The following is a 12,047-nucleotide window of genomic DNA, read 5'->3' on the forward strand; positions in this document are numbered from 1 at the left end:
AAGAACAGAGATAAATACAATATACTTTTCCAAAGACTGAGTTTTCCAGATCATTTAGTCCTCTGTAATGTTTTCAAAACTCTCCAACAGAGTTAATGATGACAGATTTTCACATTATTGTCCTTATGATAACCTGTTTTGGTAGAGATAACAAATATTATACTCTCAAAGCAATGGATAAAAATACAGTCATCATCAACTCATTAAATTTTTGCCTGTCTCTCTTTCACACATGTACATTTGCCATATACCTTGGTTCAGTCTGTTCTCTTATTAGAAGGTATGAATTATCAATAACGAGATCAAAACCTGGCAGTAAAATAAAAACAAACCAAACACATGAAAGGCCACCTCAGATAAGGCTTGAGTGATAAAAGGCATGTCATTTGTTCTTAGAACTTCTCAGGCTCTCACAGCCGCACAAACCTGTGTAAAATAAATTCCAACAGACCTTATCATCTAGCTTCAGGTTTTGTGGCAGATTAATTTAAAGTTATTAAAAATGTCCCAATTGGATGTCATTAGTCGACGGTTGGTAACTGCTAGAGCTGCCCCGTGTTGTTGAACAAGCTGCCACGCTACTAGGGAAAACATTGAGACAGAAGTAGCAATGTGATACACTGTGGACCCTTGAGGTGCGAAGATCTCACTGAGTACAAAAACTATCTTACTTGGCTGTAGGAGGATGAAGGATTATGGGCTGGAGCAATAACATCTACTAGTGAAGTAGAACTGAAATGAAGTCAGATTCTATGAAAATACACAGGACGTTACGACAGATATCTTAGATGAATGTGTGAGTTTTCTTCACCATAATCTTAATCTTACGCTAAAAGTAACTTTTTGTTTTTACACTGATTTTATTTTTCGATTTATTGGAGGGATATGTTGATATACACTGATAAATTCAACAAACTTTACTATCTGTTGCATCTATTTCTTTAAATCCTATGAAAGTTCTTTGGAAAATATCAAATTAGTTATTTGCTTTAGTTAATTTAGTATAAAACTGTCAAAATAAATTCATTTATAGAATATTTCATTTTGTTTTTATTTTCATATCAAATATGTAATTGATGGATTCAGAGTTGGATTACACTCATAGCTTCACACAATTGTGTCAGCCTGGAAGGAAACTTGTGGAATATATTACCTAATATTCACTTAATATTTGTCTTATATTTGTAACGCAACTATATTGTAAAAAAGGTAATTTTTTCTTATTTCACATTTTTAATAATATCTTTTGAACTGATTGACTAAATAGGAGTAAAAGCCAAAATGTTCAAGTAAACCACGGCTATAGAAAGACCAATAAGATAATTACAATAGTGAAAACTACATTCTTAGTGACACATATTTTTGTAAGAATTTCAAGGTTTTAAAGAATTTAACAATAATTATAAAATCATATGAGGATGCATACAGAGCGGTTGTAAATGCCTTCTGAAGTTAGAAGGGAAACATAGTGTATTTATTTGGTATTTTTTTCACTTATTTTCTGAAGAAACATTGCATCCAAACTGTTTCTAAGATTCAGTTGTATGAAAAATGCAAATATACATAATCTTAGAAGAAACTTTTAAAATGCATATATTATAGACAGAATTTTAATTACTTGTTAAGTATTATAGTAAAAATATAATATTATGTGCTTTCCCAGAAATACCTATTTTTTCTGCTTGAGATTTGGTTAGTGTTTTCTAATTTTGAATATTTCTTTAATTTATTTAATTCAAAGATATGTATTTATTATGGGCGATATAGGAATATGCTTATGAGTAGTAATACGTTTTTTAAACCTTACCGTTTTAAAATTGTCTTTTCAGTATGAAAAGAGAAGCACTGAATAAATGAACAAATTAATTTCATTTTTTTTTAATTTGGAAAAAATGATTCAAAATTAAAGGGAGAGAGACAATTTTAGGTTGGTGAATCTCTTGCCTCCCCCCCCCCGCCCCCCGCACTGGGAGCTCTTGGGAAGCTTTTATGCTAAAGTTAAGCTCATGCTGTTATGTGAAGGTTAATTTAAAAATGCCAACCATATGGATTTTATGGTGGCAGAAGTGATGTGATTTGCAATGTTATGAAGCAAGATTAAGGACATTAGTATGTTAAAATGTGGAAAAATAGAAAAAAACAGTGATATCAGGGAACCGATAAGGCAAAAAAGTCAAAACTCAAATATGTGAATGTGAGGTATTTTGAACAGTTTAGCTTTCACTCTCTATGAGGTGGGAAACAAGCTGTTGGAGAATATTTTTGTTTTTATTTTTCAGTACTGGGTATTGAACATAGAGTCTTTACACTGAGATACATTCTCTCAGCCTTTTCCTTATTTATTATTTTGAGACAGTGTGTGACTAAGTCACCAAATTACCTAGACTGGGCTAAAACTTGGGAGCCCTTTGCCTTATCCTCCCAGTTGGATGGGATTACAGGCATTCACCACTATACCTGGACTGGTGGAAAATTATAACTTGAGGAATGACATGATTTGATTGATGTTTTCAGCATTTGTTCATGGATTAGTTATTACCCATAAGAAAAGGAAAAAGAAGAAAGATGATTCCAGTGTTTTAGTCCTGAGGAACTGGAATGTGGGAGTTACATAGGAAACTCTAAAGAGAAAGGATTTACTGCTGAGATTGAGAAGATGCCTGGGGAAGCATGTTTAGGATTAAGGAGAAGTCAGTGACTTCATTTTCAGACAAATGTGGGATGCATATTTGACTTACAAGTAAGTATGTAATATAGTAATAGGTAACATGAATTTGAAGTTTAAGAAAGGTGAATTGGCTGGAAATAATAAATTTGGGAGTGTGCATTGATGTTATTGATGTGACAGTAATCTAAAGGACATAATAATAGTTTAAAGAACACAAAAGCAGGAAGAATTGTATGGTTCATATAGTCATAGGATTCAGAAATTAGGGGAATTTGAAAGTCTAGGAAGAACAATCACAGAAGTTGGAAAAAATTATGAATGGTGATATAAAGATCTTGTAAAGATACAATGGATGATCCAAATACACAGTTAATGTTTAATTTTTTAAAATTACAGTAAAAGATGCATTGCTATTCATCCCCTCAAAGTATTGCACTTTACTTTAAACATGCCATCATCCTTGCCACATTCTGAAGAAATTCTGGAAGTCCTCTTTCATGAGTTTCTTTACCACTGTTGATTTTAAAAAATATGGTGAATGCTTCTGCCCAGTGTCACTTATGCCCAGTGTCACTTAAACGAAATGCAGATTTGTAATAACATTATCTTGTGTCAACATCCATCTCATTGACTTAATCTTGATATAGAACCTCCAAGTGATATAGGGGAAATAAATGTAACTACAAACCTGCTAGCTGTCTGGAAAACTAAGTCCTGTTCCCCAAAATGGATGAATGGATTCTAAGGAACAATGGCAGTTAAGAGTAGGAAAATTTTATTGAGAGAGAGACAGCTCCTGAGAGAGAAAGGAGAGGACCCAGAAAATAGGTTGAGCCCACTTTACAGAGAAAGTTTTATAGAGCAAAATCACTAAGTGGGTAAAAATCATGAGGTGGGTACAATATAGGTCAAAATTATGATCAACCAATAAGACTATAAGTATAGCCACTTAGGTAACATTGATTTAATTGGGAAGCAAGTCACATAGCAAATGTGTATGGAAAGAACACGGACTATTTTTGGAAGAGATGAGTCAGGAGATCCTGGTCCCCCAACTGAGTAACTGAAGCCTATTTAGACTTTATTGGACCAGGTAATACTGATTATAGTATACTGTTTATCCCTAGGGAGGTATGTAGGCCTAGTCATTTTATCTTTATCTTGAAGCCTGGACTTCGGTGAATGTACCTCCAGCCACAGTTGTAATGTGTTCTTATCTTCTGCACTGATTCCTTCAAGGGCTTTGCCCTGTCTAACTGCCTATAATTTTTTTTTCCCTAACATAACTGTCTATAATAATCTAATACCATGTGACTTCTGGCTCTTCCCCAAAGTAAAAGTAACCATGAAAGGTCAACTCAAGTATGTGAATGTAAGGTATTGAATCAATTCAAGATGTTAAGACAGCCTTGATAGGACAACAAAAGATCCTCACAAAGGGCTACTACAGGAACAGATTCAGAAAGTAGAAAGAACAATGGGGTAAGTATATTCAAAGCTAGGGGAAGTGTTATGGGTCTTTTAGTGAAAGATTTTCACTCAAATATTCACTGTACATTTTAATCTTACCTTGTAGTTTATTTTTGGGGGGAAAGCTTAAGATAGTTTCTCCCTATTAAGTTCTGGCTGACCTTGAACTCCTGGCCATCCTCCTGCCTCATCCTGTGCAAGAATTACAAGCATGCACCACCATGCCTAGTTTCCCTTGCATTTTTTAAGGAGGAGGAAGTCAATGACCATTACAAAACCTGTTATAGGTCTGGTAAGATGTGAATTTAGAATCGACTTTCTATTTATTTTGAGTTCATGTTCCTTTGTCCAGTCATTTTCCAGTGGGTTGATAGTTGTGGTAGGGAAGAAAGTTTGTTTCAAATGCATTTGAGACCAAGCAGGAGTAGTGCAAAGGGCAAGTGCAGAGATATTTTTCTGTAATGCGGAAATGATTACTATTAACAATCCTAGTTGTAATTATGTACTATTCATAGTTGAATTAAAAATAATTATTTGTAAAAGCGGTGGTACCCCAGTTGCAAAAATCTACACTGAACATATTCACAACTGCAAAATATAAATCCATCACTTTTCTGAAAAATTTTATTTTCAGATTGCTGTCAATTTGTTTGGCTTCTGCATTTTCTCTAAGTCTACCTCACTTTGAATTGTCTTGTGTAGGGAGCTGCTGTGAGATGTGTCAAAGCCAGGGCCTTTGAGGGCATCTAAGAGCACCTGAGGACAAAATCAAATCATTTAGTGCAGGTGCACAATGGGACTTTTTTATATAATAATGAATCAGCATCGACTATTGGGAGCCATTCTACATAATTTTTGGGAAAAATCATTTCATAATTAAATTATGATTATGGCTGTATGAAGCCTAGTCTTCTTGCCTGCGGGCCAGCTATGGCAACCCAAAACAAAACTCCATTTTGCCTCCGGTCACAGCTGAAGCCTCAATGGTCCTGTGATGCTGTGATGCTCAAGGGCAAGATTACATCAGTTGAAGACATCCTGGTACTTTGAGAACTGAGTAGTAAAACAAAAAGAGAAAGGTTTCACCTGGATAGGGACAGATTCCTTATCATCCCACCTACTGTTGTAAGAACGTTTTTGGTCATCTTACCGTCCTAGTCAACATAAGCTCTTTTTGACCTAACATCCTCATCAGCATAAGACCTTCATCTTCAAAGAATTACCACCACTCTCAAGTCATCTGATACCTCCTCCGATTATAAGATCCTCATCAATTTAGGATTATCGGTGCCCACTAAGTCATCTGATACTCCATATAAATCCAATAAATAGTGGCAAGCTCAGAGTGCCTTTGTCTTTACTGTCTAGAGCTGCACTGATCAAGCCCAAGACCCAGTCTTTTTTCTAAATCTCATTTCCCCCCTTTATTCTCTAATAAGCCTTGTGCTTTCATGGCTCACAGGAGACCAAGGCCCACTGCAGGGGTTCTGGTAATGTCCTCTATAATAGACAACCATACATGTACCACATGTCCTGCAAGGTCACCCAGAATGTTTTGTCTTACTTTGTCTCAGTCAGCTGATAAAAACTACTGTAAGTGCTTTGCTGGAAAATAAAGCTTGGTTCCTGCTTTTTTGTGAAGTCTGCTCTATGCATGTTCTTTTCTTTGGGAACCTTGCCTACCCAGGCCTCCCGTCAGCCCTCTGACCCCTATAGTAGGTGTGGTCAGCAGGATGGTCAGGTGAGTCTTCCCACCATGCCATCTGAAGAAGCAGTGCTGGACAATGGGGAGGAACCCCAGGGAGTTACTACAATGCATCCCCTAGCTTCACGCTAGCTGCTGGTAGCAATTCTCTTGGTAGCTTGGAAATCTCCCAGGAAATGGGAAGTGGTCTGCCTGACACCCAGAGATGTTTTATGGGTCTTAAAAATGCCAGAGACACAAATTCTTCTCCACCACCATAAATCAGTGGGGAGGATGACTTCGATGTTTTTTAGTCTCTTCTGCCATGTGAAGCAGTGTGTGCATGTCTGCTATGGCTCTGAGATGAAGGGGCTGACAATGAGAGGTAAACCCACGAAAAATGGCCCAATTAGTCAACATAGCCAGTACCCCCTCCAAGCGCCGGATTTTACAAGATACACAGAGACTGGCCTATGGAGCAGGTAACTGTACTATTATAAATTGGCTGATGACAGCAGCTCACATGCTTTGGCCAAACCTGGGTTACTTGCCAGAGCAAGTCAGGAAATAGCCTATCTAGACTTGGTAGGTGTGCTACATGAAACGGACATGCAGCAGATGATATTTGCTGCTCCATGATAAAAAATTACTTGCAACACGCATAAAAGATCTGGCCCTGATCAGCAGCCCAGCTGATATATTAGACACAATGACAGCCCTAACACCTTTTATAGATTGCCTGATTCATGATACAATAGATAGATGCCTTGTTGAATCTGGGCAACATAGAGGTAAAGCACCAAAGACCACTAAAATTAAGCCAACATCAAATCTGGACTGATCTGATAACAGCTGACTTAAATACAAAGAAACTAAATGGACAGCCCTTAGACATGTTGTCTTTGTGTTTCAGTTGTGCCCTGACCAACAGTACCAGACAGTGGGCCCAAAGATAAAGGCAGCCCCTGTAAAAAAGGATGAGCAGACATTGGAAGCCTTTTACCCAGACTAAGAGACAGGCTGAAATACTTGGTTCCTAGGGACCCTGGGAGAACAGAGGCCTCATGTAAAATTAACTATTTATTGGTCCCTTAAAAATGTACAGCGTGTACTAGCATTGGTGGATAATGGAACTGAGTTGATACTGATCCATGGCAACCCAGAAAGTTTCACAGGACCTACTGCACCCATAAAAAGATATGGATGTCACTAATTACTTCTAGGAAGTCAAAATGACTTTAGACATCAGGCACCTGGCCTCATGTCCCTATGACGCTTATGTTTCCCCAGTTGCTAAATACATACTAAGGATGGACATACTGTCTGGTGCTAGGTTAGATAGCACAAAAATAATTCTGTTCATAGATACATGTGATAAAAACTATTGTCCAAGGACATCCTCATCACACACCGTTAACTCTCCCACAGACAATGCAGGTTGTATATGTAAAACACTGCTGGCTGCTTAAAGGTCATATAAAAATAAAATAGACTGTTTTAAAATTTAAAAAACCAGGGGTGATATGCCCTACACAAAATCCTTTCAGTTCCCCTTTTTGGCCTGCATGGAAGCCCAATGGGACTTAGTGAATATAGACTACCAAGCACTGAACAAAATGACTCCTCCATTACACACAAAGGTACCTAGTATTGCTGACTTGGTGGAGTGGCTCACCCTGACATTAGGTCCATACCACTACGTAATGGATTTGGCCAATGCATTCTTCTCCATTGCTATCATGTCTGAGAGTCAAGACCTTGTTAAACAATAATTCAGTAAATGTGTTTTACTGTTAGGTGATTAAAGTACTTGAAATCTTATAAGTTGACCAGAGGTTTTATTATCATATTTGCATGTTATATCATCTGTAAATAAGATAAAAATCTGACAATAGATAAAATAAGAATTCAGTAGCATCTTGTAATTAAAAGAGACCCTTTTTCTCTAGGATAGGATTTTATGCTATTGAATAGCCAAAGCAAGCTGAAATAATAACTTTCAGTATTTTTTACTTGAATATAATGGTAATAAATATACAACTGTGTATTGATTTAAAACGTGTCTTAATACATTATCAAACAAAATGCAATACAATTTTCCCTAAATAAAATATCTTGAATTTGTTAATATACGTGAACCCAAATTACTAGCATTTATCATCTCATTTGATATTATTCCAAACCTATAATTTCACAGCATGACTTTTTATTCCATCCAAGCAAAGAAGCCCCAATACCTTCAGTGCTTGGAGACTGAGGCAAGAAGATGGAAATTTTGAGCCCTTCCTAATTAGGAATGCCTAGAAGATTAGTAAATCTCTGGGTATGACTAATGATAGACACATAGGCCACAAACTGAAGTGGGAAGACTTAGCCTTGATGTGGTTGGCACCAACCAATAAGGTTGAAACTTGGATTCAATAAATGGAAAATCAGAAGGAAGTTTTCCTTTTTCTTCTGAGGAGGAGCTCTGATCTTCCTATTGCCTTTGAATATTATTATTATTATTTTTTGGTACTGAGGATCGAACTCAGGATCTTGTGCTTACAAGGCAGGCATGGTGCTGCTGAGCTAAATCTCCGGCCTGCCTTTGAATATTAGTCTCCATTTCCTTCAGCCACTAGACCCTGCAGTGAACTCCAGGCCTTCGACCTGGCAGATGGACATTTTGCATTCTTCTACCCCTGATTCTGCAAACTCTTTATAGATTCTTATAAATATTTTATATTATATTTATTTCTGTGGTGAACTCAAACTGATACAGTAACGTAGCTAAGTGGAAGGCCCTTGATTCAATCCTCAGTACTGCAAAGAAAGCAAAACAAAAAGAAAAACAGAAACAGCATGCAAACATGGAATGATATGACATTTGCTATCAGAAAGCATGAATATGATACCCAGTTCTGCTACATTAAAATTGCCTGAGTTGAATAAAAACTTCATTGTTTCAGGTTCTACAGCCCATAAAATTAGAATAATCAGAATATTTCTAATACTGGATCACTGTGGAATTTAGTGAGTTCTATACACTCTAGATCATGTGAGTTGTATTTGGGAAAGGTATGTCACTTTATACTCAAAGAGTGAAAAATGAAAGAAGAAAGAAAAACCAAATGCTCAGATGCAAAGTTTACAAGAAAGATTTTAAAAGAAATTCTTTTTATCAAAAAACTTGAATAAATCTCTGTCAAGTTAGTGTGGAGACAAAATTCCAGTGTTAGTGTCATCTATCGTACATACCTTGAGTCTGGTCTCTCTAATTTGGAATTTTAAAAACTGAATGGAAAACTATGGCTGGAGAAAATTATTGGGACAAGACAAAAGAAATAAAGTAATTCTTTGTGTAATTGACACCTCTATTGAAATCGCTATAGTAATTCAGATTTGAATTATAAAATATAAACAAAATAGAAATATTTAAATTTGATTCAAGAGCATCCTGTCCTGATTTATAAAATAGTAAGTTAAGTAACGTGTAGAAATGGCCCAGTTATGATTAATGTCAGGCAGAACTTTTTCCACGTTTTACAAGTGTTTATTAGTAGCAGAAGAGTTATTGAAAACAGTCCTAAGTATGACAAAATAATGCTCTGATTTCTAATAATAAATAAAATTTGACAGAATTTAAAGTATTGTAAAAGTTACTACCTAGAAAATGTAAATTGACTTATAGTTTTTCATGAACTATTTTTTATAATTATATTAAGAGGCAACAGTGAGGTATGGGGGTTATAGATGGAAGACTTGTGTCAGTGCTATAATGATAAATTTTTACATATTAAAAGTTTTATTCAGAATTTAAAAAGTTAAGAATAAGCATTTCAAAAACTGCTCAGTGTCATAAAAATATAAATTGTGTCATTTTCTTATCATTTAAGCTGTGAGTAAATATTTTTAATTTAAAAAGGAGATAGAGCTTAGAATCCAAGTTCAACGAATTATTACACTGCTTATTCTTATTGTGAGGAACATAATAAATGTTTGAATAAAATAAATTGAAACCATACAAATTTAAACTTTTGTTCCATCTGTGACAGCAGTAATATTACTGCATCTCTATAGAAAATGGCTCCAATGAGGGTCATATTTCAGTAGAGAAAAAAATGAAAATGATATGCAAAATAGATAAAAACCAAAGCCAAAAATGTTTAAATGAAAAGACAGTATTAGAGGTTGCTATAATTCAATAGCAGAAAAACTGGCTTCTAAAACTGGCAGGAGGAAATACTGTCCAGAATGAAGGCTGTACAGTGGCCCTGTGCTCTGTTCTTGTCAGAAGACATCTGGAAGAGAGACACTAGCAACCTGAGAGTGACTGGGTAAAAAGAGAGCAGGCTATGATCAATCTCTATTAGCTGGGAAGTGATGGAAGAAATTAGAATGTGTACTCTGGAGAAAAGGAGATTTAGACACAGCCAATATATGTGTTCTTGGCTGTTTGAAAAGACTGTCCCAGGGAAGAGAGATCAGACTAGCCGTGCTGTTCCTAAGAATAGCCTCTAAACCAAGACTAACTGTTAAAAAGAAGCTATGTCAGGCCAATGTGATGAAAAGATATCTGGTCACGTTAACTGCATGTTCGTGAGTACTTGGTTCTAAGAAATACCTTGCACTGGGAACAAAGGATGAGATGATAGCCAAGGTTACTTCCAACACTAAAATTCTTTCATTTTAGCAAATTCAAAATTCTCATTCTAAATTTTAGTAAGAAATCTTGCAAAAAGATTTAAGGAAATTTGAAGATTTCTAACATTATATCCTACCTCTATCTCTGTCTCCGTATTATTTAAAATCTATATTTCACCATCTACCCATCTGATGATAACAAACTACATAATTTAAATTGTATAATCAGAAAAAATTTCAGCATGCTTGTAATAGTCTTATATTATTAAAATGAAAAAAACAATGACTACTCATTCTTTTCTTTAAAGGCCACATTTCATCAAAATATCAATTTCAAATAGATCATACAAATGCTGAGCCAAATATTGTGTGGGACATAAAAATAGGATAATCCAAGTAAATGTCTAATTACAGTGGAGTGTCCCAAGTGCTATAAGAAAGTATTCAGAGGTCTTGGCCTAAGCCACATCCATATTTATAAAGCATCACCTCACAAAATCCATCATTTGAAAATGATGAATTAAAAATATCTGATAATTTATAAGAACAGCTTTTTCATATAAATGTAAGCCCTGATAAATTTATTTCCCCAAGTTGTTAAAGACAATTCCCTTGTAATTACATACACTTAGGACCCTCAGCCCCTCATCCTCAAGATAGGTGAGTTCTTGGGGACTTCTATGTGGAGTACCATCTCATCCTCAAATAATGATAAAACCTATCAACAAAAAAAATTCCAGGTCCTGACAGATCTACCACTGAATTCTACAAGAAATTTGGAGAAGATCTAATGCTACTACTCCTCAAACTCTTCAATGAAATTAAAAGGGAAGCAGTACTCCCAGACCCATTCCTGGAACCAAGCTTTACCCTAATACCAAAACCAGAGAAGGAGACAACCAGAAAAGAGAATTACAAGCCAATGTCCCTTATGAACATAGATACAAAAATCCTCAGTAAGGTACTGGCAAACAGAATGCAACAAATCATCAAGAAAATTATACACCATGATCAAGTAGAATTCATTCCAGGGATGCAGGGATGGTTCAACCTACACATATCAATAAATGTAATATACCATATTAAGAGCCAAGGACAAAAATCATATGATCATCTCAATAGATCCAGAAAAAGCACTTGACAAAGTCCAACACTAATCCATGATAAAAACCTTACAGAAAATTGGAATAGATGGTCTTTACCTCAACCTAACAAAAGCCATCTATGACAAACCAACAGCCAACATCATACTAAATGAATAAAACCTGAAAGCTTTCACTCTAAAATCAGGAACATTACAAGGATGTCCATGTTCACCACTTTCATTTAGTATAGTTCTGGAAACATTAGACAAATGAGACAAGAGAAAGAGATAAAAGGAATAGGATAGGATAAGAAGAAGTTAAATTATCATTTTTTCTCAATCTAAACCTCAAAGCACCCCAATGAAAAGGGTGTTAAATGGGCTGGGTATTTAGCTCAGTGGTTCTGGTGCCTGCCTCACAAGCACAAGTTCCCAAGTTCGATCCCCAGTACCAAAAAAAAACCAAAAGCAAAAGGTGTTATTATTCCACTTTTACAAAGAAGGATATGAGGCAG

The 12,047-nt window shown here is 35.7% G+C and overlaps 1 protein-coding gene across 22 annotated transcripts in view; it reads left to right on the top strand.

Annotated features, from left to right (window-relative positions):
• Window positions 1–12,047, top strand: part of Cntn5 (contactin 5) — a 1,206,007-nt gene that overhangs the window by 272,659 nt on the left and 921,301 nt on the right. The gene's annotated exons all lie outside the window — the stretch shown is intronic.

Source organism: Heterocephalus glaber, unplaced genomic scaffold (genome assembly GCF_053883595.1).
Source record: "Heterocephalus glaber isolate CG9 unplaced genomic scaffold, H.glaber_assembly_v1.0 deba00001429, whole genome shotgun sequence".
NCBI classification, from domain to species: Eukaryota; Metazoa; Chordata; class Mammalia; order Rodentia; family Bathyergidae; genus Heterocephalus; species Heterocephalus glaber.